This window comes from Ambystoma mexicanum, chromosome 11 (assembly GCF_040938575.1).
Source record: "Ambystoma mexicanum isolate Mex_15411 chromosome 11, UKY_AmexF1_1, whole genome shotgun sequence".
NCBI lineage: Eukaryota > Metazoa > Chordata > Amphibia > Caudata > Ambystomatidae > Ambystoma > Ambystoma mexicanum.
Genome location: NC_090934.1, coordinates 1,338,065,623 through 1,338,085,068, shown reverse-complemented (window position 1 = coordinate 1,338,085,068; position 19,446 = coordinate 1,338,065,623). Strand labels below are relative to the sequence as shown.

Below are 19,446 nucleotides of genomic sequence, written 5' to 3'. Positions count from 1 at the left end.
TACAAAATTCAAGTACGGGGATACATGAGCAACAGAATGTTTATTCTAAGCACAGGGCAAAACTCATAATCAAACTCAGGATCAAAAACACACACTGTTAAACAAACAAATAGGGGAATTTCAAAGTAAATTCATTTGATAGGATTTGAACATGACTGCCTGGTCCATCTTGCTAGCACCACGAGAATGCTTCCTGGAGAAAGGTTCTAACAGTGAGATTCTAACTTCGTGGTAAATGGCCCATCTTGTCTCAAAGGCCTGGACCATACAACCAAGAGTCTCTCTTAATAAGCTTTGGTATCAAAAGGCAATCTAACAATTGCTAATGCCTTACCCAACAGAGAGAGAAAGATAGTCATATACATATATACATACTCCCCAATTCTGGGCCAACTCAACAGCAGAGGTGCAATGAAACATTTTGAGGTGCATAATATGTCTTTTTTGTTATTTTGTTAAAAAATAAAACATTTATTTGCAGGACCAATTGAAATTATGGAATGTTCCTTGGAGTATCTTCACAACACCCAATGCGACAGTGGAGATTTTCCCCAAGTGCATTGTGGGAAGTGAGCACCATCATTTGCACGGTGCATTTCTCACTATTGTTTAATGAAAGGCAGAGCAGCTTTTCAACGAAGAGAGGCTGGCAAAGTGGCCAGTGCCATGTACACTACTTTTTGACATGAGACTCTTTCAACTCGGCATTGGGGGGCCATCTAAGGGTGCCAAAAGGGAGGATGCTGCCTCTGCTACGACCCCACACAATAAAATAACTTCATATGTTACAAAGTATCACTAGCTAACAGTAAAGATTTCTTAGAATAGTAACATTTATGGGTCACTTAAATGGGTCATTACAGTTTGAAGAAAACAGCATATGTTACTCTTCACAATTATCAACTGAACGTCAGCAGATTTCCCAGCCAGACATCATTTCTATCTATATCACTATCCCCTTTCAACCACTGAGACAGGAAGCAAATGTTTGAGAGGGTGAGCAAGCCACAGAACCATTACACCAGCAAAGACGCAAAGTAAACATTGCGGTTGCCATTAATTGTCAAGCATCAAGCTTACATTTCTAATAAACCAGACCCTACCTACAGTGCAATTAGAATGAAAATGACTACTTCCACTGGCACTACTTCTACCAGAGGTAGTACTACTACTCAATATTAATAGCAGAGGTGATAATGGTAGAAGTGTGTAGTACAACTGATAGTTTTAATAATTTTCATAGTGGTGGTATTTCTACTACTATTGTTATTGGTAGCACTACTGCAAACAGTAACAGTACTACTATTGGAAAGCAAATAGGTTTTGAAATGACATGTTCGATTATGCAAGAGTATTGCTACTACTACTACAAGCATAGACGTATTTACAACAAGGCCGACTAAGCTCAGGCTTAGGGCCGCAGATTGCAAGAGGAGCAACAGTTTATTTTCAATTTACTGGTCGCCATCTTTTAAATATAAAGACAATTTTGTTTCTCAGAGTCTGGCCAATCCACAACACAGCAAGGAGTACTGAGCTGTTAGCAGTCATTACACTCTGACAGCTAAAGTTTTTGATTGCCAAACTTGTATATATGATTGATATTTGCAAAAGCTCTATTGCCAGGGTGACTTTTGTTTAAAAAGAAGAAAAAATGAAACACGTACCAATCCCAGCGTGCTTTAGTATTTAGTGATTCAGTCATACAACTCTCACAGATATATATAACAGATATAAAGCTCTTTGGTCATTCTTATCTTCCCAAAATGCTCTTTAATATTTTAATATGCAAGACAGCCAAAACCACATTGGGTTTTATTGGTGCCGCTTCACATTATCTTTGGCGTTATTTCTGATCATTACACACTTACACTGTGTTAAGAATTCAAATACACGGCATGCATTTTTTAAACCGCTGCAAAAATTAGGTTATTATTTTCAGAAAATTAAATATTAAAAATGATGCATCATTTCACAATATTAAACACATGCCTATGCTTAAGTCAAGCAGAGAGTTCCCACAGGTGGCACTAAACTGATATTCAGAGGCAAGCACTAGTTTCCCTCCTCTTCTCCACATTTCGGAGGTCTCTGGACGCCCACAAGGTGCACGCATGAAATAGATCATAGAGAAGTTAAAATGGTGAAGAGTAAATATGAATGTACAAGTGCATCAAGAAGCTTGTAAAAGGATACCCAAAGCCAAAGAAGGTTGAGAACAAAGACTGTGTGCGAAAGGTACACACTGTTTCACAGCAGTCATGGTGTCCCGTAAAGATATGAACTGTGATGGTGTAATAAGGCAGAGGAAGAAAAGGAAGTACAGAGCCAGTCAAAGCCTCTTGAGATGTTTCATATAACAAGGAAGGGTTAATGGATGATGTAAACAAGGGAGGGAGTCTCCTCTTATGATGGACAGGTGATTCCTCCAATAGGGAGATGATGTTTGTTTTCTTCCTAGGTAGGGTTCTTTTTTCTCTAATGCTAGTTCTGTTTTTTTTTCTCGTTGCAATTTGAAAATAACAAAGGAGCCGGAAAATAACAAAGGAGAAGTGTTTCAGTGAAGAGGAGGTCACATATTAATGGGTGTATTGAGACAACGAAGAAGAAATAAGTTAAAGAAGCACACATTGTGCAGTTTGTTAAGTTTTGGTTGGCCAATAGTTGCCTGTGTGAAGTCTAGCGGGCCGGGGGCCAGGAAGCAGCCGAACGCATCACCGATCTAATAAAACTCACTGCTTTCAGAGCAGACAGCCCTCTGTGCGATCGACACCCTGCAAGGCCGCCCCCACCTTCCTGTGGGAGGAGTCCCAGCAAGGAAGGTCTCCCGCAGCCCTCGAGCGGCCGAGTGAGTTTGAACGGAGCCCCCACCTTCCGGAAGGAGGCGTCGCCTTATCATGGCCTGGCGTAGAGGGCAGAGAGTGAGAGGGGCTCGGCTAGGACAGCGAATGAGAGCCGCGTATCCAGAACAGCTGCTGCTGCCGACAGCGACCGCCTAGAGCAGGCCGGATCTGTTCCGAGGGAGACAGAGACCACTGAAGCTGTCAGGTGAGCCCCAGAAAGGACTATCTGAACCGTAGCATTCACAAAAGGGGGGCTACTATCCTTGAAAAGCATATCAAGCAGACCAGCCCAGTTAAGGAGGAAAGTGAGGGGGCTTGGAAAATAAACAAAGAGTAATCCGGAGGGTCTATTAAACAAAGGTGTGTTGTTGGAGTGAATGCCCTTTTGACCCAGAGACTTGAGACTTTCGCCTCTCGTCAAGTGGACACTGAGAAGGTCTGAATCACCCTAACACCTATAGAGGATAAAAGGTAGCCATCAAGAAAGCGCTATTTGGCCTGTTTTATGATAACCCTAAGAAACTATAAGAATTTGCAGCTAGATAAAGGAAGACATCCAAGATGATAAATCTAGTTAAACAGTTTCCGACTGTCTAAGACCGATAAGGCTCCCCATCTTTCATTCCCAGTTCAAGCTACCAAGAAAAAGGAAATGTCTTCATTGTTTGAATAAAGTTAGATTCGTTCAACTTAACCTGGCTGTTGTGTGGTCTGTCCCAACCGCATTATAACAGATGGTTATAAGTAATATTTACATTAATTATATTTTAAATATAAGGTGGGTCATTTACTGTGAAACAGTACTTCAAACGGCATTAGGACATCTACATCTATACCCACGGATCTCAAAATGTTCCTATGTATTGTACAGTCCAACCAAATCTACGGAATTAGCAAACATTTTAAATTACCTTAAACGCAAGCTGGCAAGACCCATAGCCTAAACCACACCCACAAAGGTTATATTGTGCCGGAACTCCAGATTCATTGCTCATTTTTACTCTTGGAATGTTGGGCATTTTGAACAATCACACACACAGCAATGATGTAACAGTATGTACCACTGCATTTGTTAGAAAAGGTGCCTGCATTGCGCAGCTACGAGGAATGTTGTTGCTTCCCACACATAAATGTTCAGGGGGTATCAGGTAATATTTTCGCCAGCAAAAATATCGCCGAACATATGGTCGTCGGGAACAGCCATAGGTGACATTTTTGGTGACGAAAATATTAGGTGCGGGGGTTGCGGGGGTGCCCCCCGCACATAAAAAAATTATGCGAGGGTTGCAGGGGTGTCCCCGCAGGGTCCATGTGTTATTTTCGCCGCAAAAATATGGCGATATTTTTGCATCGCGATATTTCTGCAGCGAAAATATCACATGGAACCGTTCAGGGCCGCACTTATCCATTACTCCACGTGAAAATGCACAGCCAAAGATTCCAAGAACCTTCTTCAGATGTGATTTTGCCATATTTTAATGGTGTTCCAGCCCAAGGGATTGATTGCAGGTACATCGGCTGAAGCAGTTAACTTGCCTTATCTCCATTTTGCCCCCAGCTAACACCAGAACCGTAACCATGAGAAGGGGGTTGACTTGTTTTTATTCAACATTTGTATAAGAAATGCCTGCTCCACTTGCATATATTTCATATGTAATCGTTACCATTTGACGTTGCATGTTTTATATGTTGCATCAATATTACAGACCAGTCTAGGTGCACAATTTGTGAGAGAAACCAGTTATGGATTATACACAGGTCACAAAATGGAGGACAAACTAGGAAAAACGAACACTTACAAAAACGCTAAAATAGGATGAAGTAGAAGAGATTTTTGCAGGCAAATTAGTACATTATAAAACATCAATAGTAAGGAACAGCTAATTTCATTAAGTCATTTCTCCCCCACCCCCCAGAGGATTATGTTCCCTTAAATCATAAGGCCATCAATCTGTCAGCCATTGGAAGCTAGTTCACTGAGCCAGAGACCCAGCTTCACAAACGTATAGCTATGCATGCAAAACTCGATCTAGAAGCCCATTTAGCAGATCACACAAGCTGGACTACTGTAACAGCCTCTATGATAGTTCACTGAGCCAGAGACCCAGCTTCACAAACGTATAGCTATGCATGCAAAACTCGATCTAGAAGCCCATTTAGCAGATCACACAAGCTGGACTACTGTAACAGCCTCTATCTAAATCTGCCCGCCTCTACTCTCCGCCCTTTGCAACTCATCCAGAACAGGACTGTAAGACTTGTCCTTGGCCTCAAGCCCAGGGACTGTATCTCTCCCGGACTGAAATCACTACACTGGCTCCCAGTGACTGCGAGGATCAAGTTCAAAACCCTCTGCATTGTCCACAAGGCCGTCTGGGGCCTTGGGCCAAAATACCTTCAACTCTCTCTTCCTAAATATCTTCCTTCTCGAGCTCTTCGCTCATCCGCCTCCAACTCCCTCATGGTCAGCCGCTTCTCCAAACAACAAGTTGGGGGCAGATCTCTCTGCTGCAGGTGCCTCCCTCTGGAACAGCCTTCCTGCAACTTGAGGAGAACCATCTCCCGTTCCGGAAGCACCTCAAAACTTTCCTCCTTGCCTCCGCTTTCTCTCCCCTCTCCCCTGCTAAAATTACTGAAACTGCACTGAATCTGCAACTGGGCCACTCACCGTTCTCGGTCCTTGGCCCAGCCACACTCCCCTGCACTGCCTCCCCGGCAACCCCTGCACTCCGGACTGTGTCTGTATCCCTACAGCCCCCCCTTCCCAGCACTTGTCTGCACTTACCTCGCACTTGCCACCAGCTGGCCCTTGTTGTATATCCTGTATGCTTTTAACCCTGTACTGCACTTTCCCCTCTCCCTCTCCCCCTTGCACTTTTCCCTTCCCCTCTACCCTTGCACTTGCGCGATCTGAATGACACCTGGCCTAGTAGGATCGTTGTCTGTCTCCCCTTGTTCCCCCCGCCTCGTCGCGCCTTGAAACACTTGTGTAAAGGCGCGTTACAAATGCCATATCATATCATATCGGTTAATGCGTGGCGCTGTGTTACTATTTTGCATGAACCTTGGCTACAGCCCTGCAAAAATCGCACCTATAAAAAAATGAATGCAGCAGAGGTGGCCAGCTCCCATTCGACAGCACAGTTTGGAAGTGCCGTATGGAAATGTGGCCCGTCCTCTGCGACTGCCGGGCCCGTCACCCATAGTGGTACAGTGCCATGGTGGAGGGCATGCACAACTCACCATTAGACTAGCCTTTAACTCAGCTAAATCTGTATGGTGTTTACTAGAGCCACAAGGGGTACTTACCAAAACAGCATGGTTGTGGGCAATACTTGTGGTACTTGGCATGCCACATTCACCACCATGCAGTAGCACTAAAAAGGCCATTCACTGCGGTGGCCTACTATAACCCACCTCCAATCAGTTGTGTAATGCACGCAGTGACCCAGTGCAGGGCCTGGTGTGATGTGGTGAACAGGCTTGCCAACCTGTACTACTACATGGATGTGGAGGAATTGCTTTAGAGAAGCCCTCTCTGGCCTTTCTTTCCACCACGGCAGGCAAGTGTTGAAAGCACTGCAAGAATAGACCACATATGAGAAGCAGAAGAACTCCATTTCGAAGCCGATCCATGCCCATCAGAAAATGAGAGGAAATAATTAATAGAATCTACAGCAAAAAAAAGTGCACGTTGGATCAGAGTTCAGAAGCGCATTCATTAATTGGCTTCTCGGTGCCACCTGTGTATAACAATAGGGTTTTCAGCAGAAAGGAAGGAAATGACTACAAAAGGCTTAGTGCACCCTTCCTGGGCAAAGGCAGAGAGGAGAATGGGTCACACTAATTGTGACTAATTAAGTAGCCACATTTATGGTCTAGATGTAATTTCTGATATGCATCGTGACTGAAATGTAGTATTATGCGAATGTCACAGCTCTATGACCTCCCAGAAGATGACAAACTTGCGTTCATGTGTCCATGTGATACAGCCCCTGCTGGCCAAACACACATGAATTATCAAAACAAGCTAGGTGGTCCTGGCTTTTATTAGACTGACATTTTCCTGGTTGCCTCAGCAGGCTTCGCAAATAAAAAGAGCATTTCATGTGGTCAGGCGAAATCCATAAAAGAAAAGCACACATATTCGAGGGACACTTTTCGGGGTTCAAACAAGTCCCACACACTCTCAAAAAACCGCTCTTCTCAAACTTCCTCCTCAAGAATAGTTTACGCTTTTCTTTGGTCTCCATTTGTTTTCAAGCAATACATTTCTTCGCGGTAATTTACTGCAAGGACATTATTACGAAGTACTTTGAAATTATACATATATTTGTGGGTTAAGGGGTAAAATACCTTAATGTTTAGTCCTTGGTGACACTAAACTTTTCAGGACCAATCTCTGTAACGATAGCACATATTGACAGGCCCTGGAAGCATCCCATAGTTCACCAGGCAGTACTTATGTGTGTGCCAAAGCACAAAAGAGCTGCATGGCAACTACACCTGCGCAGCACTTTAAGTACAAAATGATGCTGTAGGACAGGGGTACACATTTAAAGTTGCAAACTGCTAGCCAAGGGTCTGCAAGCTTTAACTGTCCAGATGTTCTAGATTACAAATTCCATCATTCCCCGCTATTGACTATACTGGCTAGGGTTGATGGGAGTTGTAGTTCAAAACATCAGGAGAGTCAAAGGTTTCAGACCCTTGTTAACTTGCAAGACAAACAAACTCACTCGCCACCTAATTTCTATACATAGTCACAGCACACACCGTTTCTCAGTTGCCAACAATCACACATCACTAGCCAATGGTGAACAGTGAGCTCAAACTTTAAACCCTACGAGCATATGCAGATTCCATTATGTCCACAAGAGCATTTAAAAAACGCATTATGTTTCATCTGTATGATTCTGCATCATCCTTTGGTATTTGGAGGCCAGGCCCTACTCTGAGCTGCTGAAATCGTCCCCTCAGTTGGTTCGCAGCAGATCACACAGCGCGGCACAAAGAGCATAAGCATGCAGTGCACAGTGAAGTACTGCACTCCCTGGCTTTGGCTGTGTTTACATGGTTCTATATGATTTGGTTGAGATTATTTTGACAAATTTGTCGCATTGTTTTCCTTTTTTTACATTTGGCTGCAAATATATGCGGAGGAAGGTCCCCCTCTTCCCCCGGACTTTACCCTATTTTATTTACCACGATTACCCAACCCCCACATATATTTTCGGCCAAATTTGATTAAACAAATGCGACCAATTCGAATTCGACGAAATCTCTTCCATTGCAATGTTCCTCTCCTGTTCACATAGTGTGTAGCTGATGTAACTGCTACTGATCCTCGAGTAGGAAAAGCATCCTTCAGAGCCAGAACTGTCTCCAAGGAGGCCTAGGCCACTCAGTCACCCAGGACAGCAAATTTGCAGGGCATCATAAATCTCGCCTGTGTCTGTGCAAAAGCAGGAGCAGCTTTCATTTTCCCATAGGCACTGCCGTTGATTTAAGGAGGGATAGATGCAGAAGAATGTGTTGAAAGATCCATATGAAAGGTGATTTTAAGTTCAAGTCAGGAAAATATGTGTTTACAACAGTGTGGGTCTGTTTTGATAAATGCTCCCTTAGTATGGGTTCCTAATGATTGCATCGACAGCCAGACCATCGACAACCATACCATTGACAAAAAAGCATCTAAAAAAAGAACATCTGAATGCATTTGTTTAATGGGTTTTTTTTCCCACAACCCCCTTTTTTTAAACCATTAAAACACATTTTTACTAAACTAAACCCTTTACCATTGAAAAAATGCATTCAATGTTTTTTCGATGCATTTTTTTCAATGGTATGGTCTGTCAATGCTTTGTATTTGATGCAATGACCGAATACCCTGAGTATGCATTGTATTTTGCAGAGCCAAATAAAATCGGATGAACCTTATTAGCTAGTAACAGGTGCAGGCTATCTTCCAGAAGATAGAAATCGCGTGGATGGACCATTAAGTGATAGAGGACTTGTGAGCTAGAAGGAAAAGCTGTAGCTTCATTTTAAATATCGAGAGCAGCGTGTTCAATGCTGATTTTGTTAGAGGGACTACTTTAACTCGATTTACTTATTCCCAATATTCTGATGCTACGTGATTTTATTATCCGTTTAACCACACACTCTCCACACTAGTTTTTAACTCTCCACAAAATACATCTCCTAATCAATGTGTATTGGCAAAATAAGGGCCTTATTATGAGTTTGGCCGAATTACCCCCATTAACACCGCCAAATTCGTACTATTACTGCATATGGTAAAAATGCATCAATGGGAAGGGTCCACGTCATTCAGAGTGATGAGGTTCCTTCTGATAACCTCCATTTTGGAGCTCTATGGGGCTGCATGGGACTGTATTTACTACATGTGTTAAATACCGGATGCAGTAATGCTTTTGTCTTGAGGATATTCCCTACATACAAAAGCAGGTAGGTAACAAAACTTGAGAACTGATACTTGCCACTACCGCCAAACTCATAATTGGGCCTTTAGTTAGGCAAGTTTCTAGGGCGATGGAGGAAAGCATCTAATTACAATGGACTGAAATAAGCAAATACTGCATTCAGGGTTGTCCATCGCTTGGAGGGCTGCAAACCTAACTGTTTTTCAGGATATTCCTCATTAATGTTCAGGAGAAAAAATGTGCATACATTTAGAATCATTGTATGCAAATTTATCTCATGAATATTAATGAGGGGTATCCTGAAAATCCGACATGTTTCCAGCCCTCGATGCCTTGATTTGTACAATGCTGCCACTAGACGATGCCTGTCTGGATTCCACACAATACACCAATGGCCCAAACCAAGGGTATGAAAAACAGGATAACATATATGAGTAGAAGCCAGTGGATGAAGTAAAACAATAGTTCTCAAGTATCCTAATTCTTGCTCTTTCACAATAGGGGATTTCACATTGGGATTCACAATAAACATGACCCACCAAAATAACAATATACCAATTTGTGGTTATTATCTGAGAGCAGATATTTCCAGAAGTCAAAAGAAATCTCTCTGTTTCGGTGTTTGGTGCTTCATTTTAAATATGTAAAATACCAGAAACAATAATTAACTCAGGTTTTCCTGGGCTCTTATTACAACAGGAGTTAGGTTTTATAGGAAGTGGATGGGAACAGATCAAACTTAGTTGGTGTACAAAAAGCAGAGCAATACAAACTGTAAAGTTTTAAGCCACAAATTATAAAGACCTCACCCCATGAAAAACATTACACAGCAAATGAGCAGCAGTACCCTGTTTGAGGAAGAAATCAGACAGAAGGGGTGAGTAAATAGACATACTATGCTCCCCGTGGGAAAGACAATTATTAAATGGAACCAGCTCTTACATGAAGGTCACCTACACTAGAATCCGATGGCTATACTCTGGATCATGTTTGCAAGAGGTCTTTAGAAAATATTTTAAGCAAAATGATGGGAGCATGTGGCCACCATTCAAGTCCTTGATCATCGGGCAACAAGCCAATTGAATGAACCGAAGGCGTTCTAATTACCATGAAAACAATTGGAGTTTCGTAAGCTCTTTTTTCAATCTTATCATATGTAGATGATGCATTTGAAAGGGTCATAAGCGCCTGATCAGTAATCCCTGCAATTGTCTTGAATAAGATCATAGGTTACCAAGCCGTCTTAATACCATGCCATGTGCGGACTCAAATGGGGTCCACATGGCGGAGGCTAGAAGATTTATGATGCCATTCTGGTTCAATAGTGGTCACAAATAAAAGTTTAACTCCTTTACTGAGAAGGATGTTAGTTTTCTTTTTAAAACAATGAGTATAGATGGTTTCATATTTGGAAGCATGATTAGTTTTTGTAGTAAACAAATTCCCCCCAAGGGCTCAGTAGAGCTTGGATAGTGGAGGCCACCTCATACTTCAAATTCAGAATGCTAGAATGCAAGAGTTTAGCAATGGTGAATGGGACTCAATGAGTGCTGGTTTTTCAAGGCTGCTCTGCAATCGTGTTTGGAGAGTGGATTATGGATTCACTTTCAATGCCTACTAAGACCAACTCGGATTTGTGCAATTTAACTGCCTGAATCAATTTCAAAGAAATGATTTTCAACACAATGTGGCTACTCCCACCAGGTTAATTGTAATCTCATTTTAAGATTGAAACATTCAAGGTTGCTACTTCCTTTTTTCCGGGCAGAGGAAATGCAAAAAAGATGGGCAATCAAATTAAACCACAAAAATCACGACACGTTTCAAAACTGAAATAAATACTCTTCGAGGTGGCATACACCCTGAATATGTATGTTGTCTGATGCAAACCTTCTATTAATCTCTTGATCACACATCTCCAGTACTATAATCCTTGGACAAGCTGCCAGTTCACCATTGAATCCTCCTCAAAGCATGCTACTTCATACATTAAGCGTTGTTTGACACCAACCGCAGAATCCTCTCTGAACATTTAACCACTGTGTCTTCGCTAAGAGATCATAGATCAGTCTTAGCACATGTCATGAAAGTTCCCGGGCACACCGCCATGGCCTTTTGGATCTCCCTCCCTCCAATCATATGCACAATCATTGATCATCTCTTTTGGAAAATGACACAAGTCTGTTTTTTCCCAATACAGAAAATCACCCAGCAGACGACTTATCTGTACCTATTCATAATAATGCCCAATGACCAAGAATCATGCCCCTCAGTAAACCCAAGGCACAGTTCAGACCAGCCAACTCCCACACCCCACCGCCCATTGAACCCGGCAACCCTTGAAATCTTCCTTCAGCAACATTCATACCTATCCTTTTTATGTCACCATTGAATAAAGACTTAATACACATAACACCCAACTGCCCCTGGAATCATCTTTCCCAAGCATTTTTATAAAATAAGACACTATAACATAACCGAACGCCAAACATATTACCCACTAACATAGTCTAAAGTCATTGAAAATTAAAGACGTGTTCATGCTGCTTTTTTTATTTAATGCAATGTGCTATTAGTTCCAATAACTATTTCACATAAGTCATTTCATAAAACAAACTAAATAATCATAAAATCTATTTACAAATTTCACAACAGAGTTTACATTTATCCCTACAATTAATTTAAAGTTTCACTTACAATTTTGCATAAATTACATAAAGCAGTCGACAAACTACTGTTGCCATAGTTAATGCAATATTTCCAAAAGGCATCAGTGGTAATTGTCATAGGATTATGTACAAATGGGCCGAAATACCTCACTTGTGTTCCCCACAACTTTAAACCCACTGTCAACACATGTCGAGCACTTTCTTGTGCACAAACGTCTTTACATATACAACTTGATCATGAGGAACACCCTTAATAGGGCCCAATGTAGTCATTGTGGGTAAATTATCAAGTCTTAGAAGCAGATAAAATATGCGTACATGCACAGCCAAATATTTCTTTAGGTACGCTTATGGTTTGAAATATTTATGCTGCATCCAATTATGTGTCGGGTATCTTTGCAAGGCTTTGTTCAAATTCAAATTAATTTTTTAGTACAAAGAATTCTTGAGACCAGTCAGGCGACCACTCTATACTCACAAATAGTTCTAGTACTGATTTGGCCCACACCAACAAGCTTGTTTCCTTCGTTTGTTTACCATTTCATTGCCCAATTCATTCAACAGTGCACTCTTGTTTTTTGATTGCCTTGATGTACATAAAACCTCTATTTTTCATTACCCCTTCTTCTAATGACAATAAACCAAATTCCAAACGAATTAATTCCATTGGGATTGATCTTGCCAAACTCAGCACTGCTATCCAAAAGCTACCTTCTTTCGACTTCAGCCATTGAAAACAACACATATCCAATGCTTCTAGGCCATGGGGAATAGCTGGGACAAAACGTTGTCTATATAGCATGTTTATACCCGCATAGCTATACCCAACAGTGCCAGTAGGAAATGTATTAATCAACAATGTCTGAACAAGGGCGCTCTGCTATCTGTTAATTTTTAATTTTGTATACTTTGCATCACCATTTTCCACACCTAAATACCTGTATGATGTTAACCTTTCAATCTCACTATTTCCTACAAAGGGTCTATAGGTAGTTCAGCCTTTCCCATAGCAGACTAGTTTTGTTTTTTCAATGATAACTATCAGATCGTTGGTATTAGCAAATGTATACAATTCTGAAGCCGCCCTACGCTGACCCACAAATGCGTGGTCAAATAATACAATGTTGTATGTGCAGGGCAGCCACTGTACACCCTTGTTAGTTTGTATATCTTCTGTGCTAGCTGTCTCACAATCCAGCTTTACATATACTTGAGTTGATTCATGCTACTGTACAATTGCCTCCAAACGCATTGCAGCGATAGCTAGCACCTGCAATTTCCTCCATGATATCCTTTGTTTCACTGTGTCCAAGGCTGGTTTTACATCCACGTATAGGACATACAAAGGTAACACCCCTTTACGCCTTGCATTGCCCACTAGTGAGTCCAGCAAAACAATATTGTGGGATGTTGATGTCCCATGCCTAAATCCTGTCTGAAAGCTACCAAACACTTTGTTCGCCTCAGCCCATTCTTAACAGGGCTTTCAACAGTAGAGAAGCAAAGAGCTTGCCAGTAATATCCACCAATGAGAGCAGACAGTGATTAGTCAGCAGCTTTCTGCATCCTTTCTTGAAAATGGGGAACAAAACAGCTCTCTTCCAGGAGCAAGGGATCACCGTGTCATCACAGACCATTTGATACATGATCAATAAGATCTTGGCCCACCGTTCTGGGTTTTATTTTAGGACTAGATTGGCCAATCCATTTGGTCCTTGCGATTTAGAACATTTCAATTTGAATATCATTATAATAATATTGCCCAGTTCAAATTTTAATTCAAATGGTATGATTGGCCTCTCTTCCTCCTGCACAGCACATTTCTCATCATTAAAGAATAGCTTTCTTATATGTACAACCCAAGTTGCCACTGGGACCGGGTTAATAATGGTTCTCTGGTTATTTCCTCCATGGACATTCAATGCCACCCAAACCAATCTCACGTTTCCCCCTGCCAGTGTTCTTAACATGTTTTGCCATTGACTATTCTTCAATGAAAGTCTATCTTTTTAGCCAGTTAGTATATTCATTGTTTGCTTTCTTAGTTAGAACCTTCTTTGCAGTGTCATCTACATCTAACCTCTTTATTCGTCTAATGACCAGTCTCATTGCACCCTTAGCAAACACAATTTCTTTATCGCATTTTTTTAAGTCTGGCCTCGTCGCCTGAAAGGCCATCGCAAATTTTTCTGTCAATTTCGTGATCTTAGGCTTTAATTGCATCAGCCATTTTAGCAGCTATCTCCCTACAGTCTAGTATGGCTAAATTATTCATAAAGGCATGCATTCGACTCCCACAATGAAGAAACTGCTTTTAATTTCTGCTGAGGTTAACAAATGCAATATAACTGGAAATGGTCACTGTCTCTTTTAGATGTTACTTTGAGTTTCATGACATAAAGGACAATGTTTCCAGTACAGTATATAGTCTAAGGTGATTTCCTTAGTTGGCCCACGCCAAGTATAGGCCCCTGCAATATCCCCTATCATTTTCCCATTCAACATAAAAAAGTCACATTCACTCAGAAGCTTTTACCATATACATGTACTCTCCTTTTCTCCTCACATCTCCGACGTCTCTAAGAAGTCAAACTACCAAATGCACCTCCTCAGAGGTATTCTTCCTTTCCTCTCCTTCCCCCAGAAGCTCATTGTCTCCAAAGCCCTAGTTCTCTCTAGGCTGGACTACTGCCAGAGTCTCTAAATCTGCCTACTTGTACTCCCCGCCCTCTGCAACTCATCCAGAACAGGACTGCGAGACTTGTCCTTAGCCTGAAGCCCAGGGATCGTATCTCTCCAGCACTAAAATCTCTGCATTGGCTTGCACAGCTCACACAGTGGCTGCAAGGATTAAATTCAAGACCCTCTACATGGCCCACAAGGCCTTCTGGGGCCTGGGTCCTCAATACCTTCAACTTTCTCTTCATAAATACCTTCTTACTCAGGCTCTTTGCTCCTCCACCTCCAACTCTGTCAGAGTCAGTCGCTTCTCCAAGCAACAAGTTGGTGGCAGATCTCTTTCTTCAGCTGGAGCCTCTCTCTGGAACAGCCTCCCTGGCTCTCTGAAGCTTGAGCAGAAACATATCCGGTTCTGGAAGCTGCTCAAGACTTTCCTCTTTGCTTCTGCCTTCTCTCTTCCTCTTCCCTGCTGATCTCCGACCTGTCACTGCACTGCTTACCTGGCAAACCCCCTGAACCTCAAGCCCATGTCTCTGCCCCCGGCCCCAGTTGCACACCTGTCCCTCCGCCTGGCAACCCTGCACTAAAGGGCTGTATCTGTAACCCTACAGTCCCCTTACCTGCACTACCATTCACCGGCTGCCTGCACTTAACCCTTGCACTGCCACCTCCTGGCCGCACTTCCTTCTCAAATTTTGTTTCTGTTTCATTGATCCTATGTCCAGCACTTCTCCCCCTCCCCTTTCCATGACACTTCTCCCCCTTTCCTCTCAGTGGACTTGTACAATCTCAATGTCACTGGGCCTAATAAGATTGCTGTCTTGTTCCCCCATGTTCCCTCCCCATGCTTCTTTGCGCCTTGAAACACATGTGTATAGGCAGGCTATAAATAAAATATATCATATCATATTTTTCCTACACTATCTGTAGTAGCAGAACTTTTGCCGTCACCCGTTAATCCGCCACAATCTCCGTAGCGTCATAGCAATATGTATTTAGATCCACTGCTAGCACTACAGTATCACTTTCATCAACACACTAGGACACTAGCAGGCTCAAAATACACTCCTGGATGTCCTTGGTTTTACTTCCACCAGACGGGTCATATGTGTTAATCAACAATACCCTTCTACTCTCACTTTCATTTGGCAGAATCATTTCAACAGCTAACATGTTTCTGGTATCTCCATCATTTTGCTTTCAAGACCCTGTTTCACACCAATCACCAACCCCCTGAAGGGCCTATCTTTAGGACCTATTTCAGCCTTATTTTGATGTATTACATATCCATTCATGATTAAATCATCCATCACCCAAATTTCCTGTATAATAAATAGTTCATTCTTTTCCAAAAGTTGTAATGATCTGTCTGGTCCAACCAGTAATGGAAACCCCTAGTATTCCATGTCATCAAACCAATTCAATTTCGCTTCCTCAAGGCTTGTGGAATGAATTTCACCAGCCAGTCCCACCCCTGTTCTTCCTCAATCTGTTGTTTATCCCTAGGAGGAGGAATCTTTGATTGGATTGATTGATTCTTCTGCAATGGAAGGGCTTTAGCAGGCTTCTTTAGTTTCATTTGAATGGAAGCTGGCACATTTTTAGATAGCGTGAAGTGTTGGAAGGGTAAAGCGAATATGTTGCTTATGCGGCACCCTGTATCGATTTTAGGTGTGTGAAGTATTCTTGTATCCTTGCTGCAGTCGCCTAACTGGGACTGATATTCACTTTTGGTCAGTCAGAGGGTAAAAACATTTTTGTGAAAGTAGTCAGGACTATAGCTGTGCTAGGAAATAAGACCGTAGGTATAGTCTATATGAATACAGTTTAGAGGGTATATTGTAGGTTCCAAGAGGTCCAAGAGGTTCCAAGAGGAACGATAAGTGCTATGAGTCATTCAAGTTGAGCCAACATAGACTTGTTGGTTGTACGCCCTTATATTTCGCCCTTTATCGGGCTTTGTCAAGGCATTGCATTGTACATATATTAGGTGAGTACACACTGATTATTAGTTCTTATTGTGTTGTACATTTGTTACATCCAGTAATATCAGATTACAGATTATTGGTGTAATACATGTCATAGAACTTTCAACATGCATTTGTAACTTCTTACAGATTGTTGATTCAGTACATTTCATAGCACTATATAAAGGCAAGTCATTGGATCATTAGTATTTGATTTAGACTTATGTATTCATTTCATACATTCATGTGGTCATAAACATTGTTATAGGTTACAGTGTCTTCTAAAAGATTTTATGGGAAGGAAGACATAGGGGAGGAAGAGGAGAAAAAAACAGAGTTAAGGAGTTTGTGAATGGGTCTCTATATACCATATTATTGTTCACCATAGATTACAATAGGTGGCATTGTTCCATGCAGTGTTCACGTGTGACAGTTCACAGAGTGACTTATCATTATCAGTAAGATGCTGTCATCGGATTGTATCCGTAGTGGTTATGTCAAATTTGTGTGTGTGTCAGTGGGTTGTGTCGTTCACATCTAGGCTGTGGATAGTCGTGATACTATGAGACTTTGGTGAGGCAGGTGCTCACTATTTTATAGTTCTGTAAAATCATTCTGTGGAATCATATGACTGATGTTTTTACCCATGCGTTTCCTGTCAGATGCACTGTATTGTCAGCATGTCACTTCTGCCATCTACTTCTTTTAGGATAATCCTATTATTGCTGGGTGAGGAGAAAGAAGCTAATGTATTAATTACAGTATATGGTGGATAGAGTTGTGCCTCATCTAGCGATGGGGGGCGGTGGAGGTGGTAATTAGGTACATTGCACCTGTAGAGAATAGTTGTTGGTGCCCATTGAGGTGAACATTTTCAGGTAAGTAGCAGAGATGCATTCATTCGCCTGGAGGGCTAAACAAAGGTTATGATTTTAGTGTGTGTGTGCACTGTTGCATCATGAGTTAAGGGGTGGAATGGTTAGTTGCCCTGCTGGGAATCTAGTTCCTGGTAATAGAACTGATCTTAGTATATTGATATTGTATTCTCACCTTGTCAGTGACCGTGAATCCAGTAAGCCGATGCACTTAATGTAAAGTCATACTGCCCATTCAAATACAAATAGTAACAAAAATGAATCCACATGTCTGTAATCACAAATCCATATCCCTGTCCCCCCCAACACTTCTCAAATTGGCCAGCCTCTTTTTGCTATCCCTAGAGTTAAACTAAAATGTTGCTTTCGCAGATGCAGCTACAAGAGTGTGTGCAATCAGGTCATCAAAGGGATTTCCATGTGGGCTAAGTCAAAACGTGCAATTAAAATGTGGTATATCCATCCAGCAGGTTTTTGCGCAACATCTGAGCAAATAGTTCCTACTCGGTGTGACAAAAGGGAAAGGCAACATTTAGGCTCCCCTAAACTTCATCTTCCTTAAAGGCACATCGAAAAAAATAATTGTGAACGTGAAACACTTTGGGAAAGGTTTGGACAGATTTCTCATTTATATGTTACATTAGACATAAAGTCTGAGGAGAGAGTAGATATCACCATAAAAGAGCAGGCTGAATCCACAGTAATTCCATTTGCTTACACAGTGGCAGCCATTGCTGACTATCACTGGGCATGCACATGCACAAGGCAATGATCTGAAGTCAGAAAATGGATTTCTAACCCATTATCAGCCTCATGCAAAACAATTTCAAAATCTGCCAAAAGTACTGGGGACGAAGGAAGTGGGCAGGAGCCTCCTTCAGCTAATGGACTGACCACCAGAAGGAACATTGGTCCTTTAGTATTAGGTCTGCCAATGTCAGATGTCTCCTGTTGAATTGTACAGTGTAGCAGTTAATAGTTTACACTAAGCTGGATCTTTTACAGGTGCACAGCATCTGAGAATGAGCAGACAGGAAATACAGTTTAATCCTAGTAGGAAGAATGTGCTTTTTTATTATTAGCCACAATTTAACTATGACACTAACAGGGTAATTCATAGAATTTCGCAGAAAAGTGTCGCAAGCGGCTGGCGCAGAGTGTCCGCGTGCGATTGTCTGCGCCAGGTTCGTGCGCTAAAACCGATTTCCGCGCACAGCGTATTCATGGATTTTAGGCTCCCAAACCAGCCGTGGCGCAGAGTATCGCAGCGAACCTGCAGCAGCGCCAGTAACGCCCCCAAGAACGCCCTCTCGCAAGGAAAAGCCATCAAAATCGCTAAATCATCGCAAAGGGCAGCGCTAACCCTGGACCAGTCCACAGGGCTGCCAAACAAGGAACGCAAAGCGGGTAACGTGCATTTCAGGGGTACGCGTGAAGTTATACACGCGATTAGCCAGGGTACGTGTATTACAGGGGTACGCGTGAAGTTTTACACGCGATTAGCCAGGGCACGTGTATCACAGGGGTACGCAGGAATTATCACACGCGATTTGGCTGGTTACGTGTATTACAGGGGTGCGCGGGAATTATCACACGCGATTTGGCTGGGTAGGTGTATTACAGGGGTACACGGGAAGTTCTACGCGATTCGGCTGGGTACGTGTATTACAGGGGTGCGCGGGAATTCTCACATGCGATTTGGCCAGGTACGTGTATTACAGGGGTGCACGGGAATTATCAGTTGCGATTTGGCTTGGTACGTGTATTACAGGGGTGCGTGGGAAGTTCTACACGCGATTGGCCAGGGTACGTGTATTACAGGGGTACGTGGGAATTATCACACGCGATTTGGCTGGGTAGGTGTATTACAGGGGTACACGGGAAGTTCTACACGCGATTCGGCTGGGTACGTGTATTACAGGGGTGCGCGGGAATTCTCACATGCGATTTGGCCAGGTACGTGTATT

General features: G+C 42.3%; 1 protein-coding gene across 1 annotated transcript in view; it reads right to left on the bottom strand.

Moving 5' to 3' along the window:
• UNC13C (unc-13 homolog C) overlaps nucleotides 1–19,446 on the bottom strand; it is a 1,404,640-nt gene that overhangs the window by 783,220 nt on the left and 601,974 nt on the right. The window lies entirely within an intron of this gene.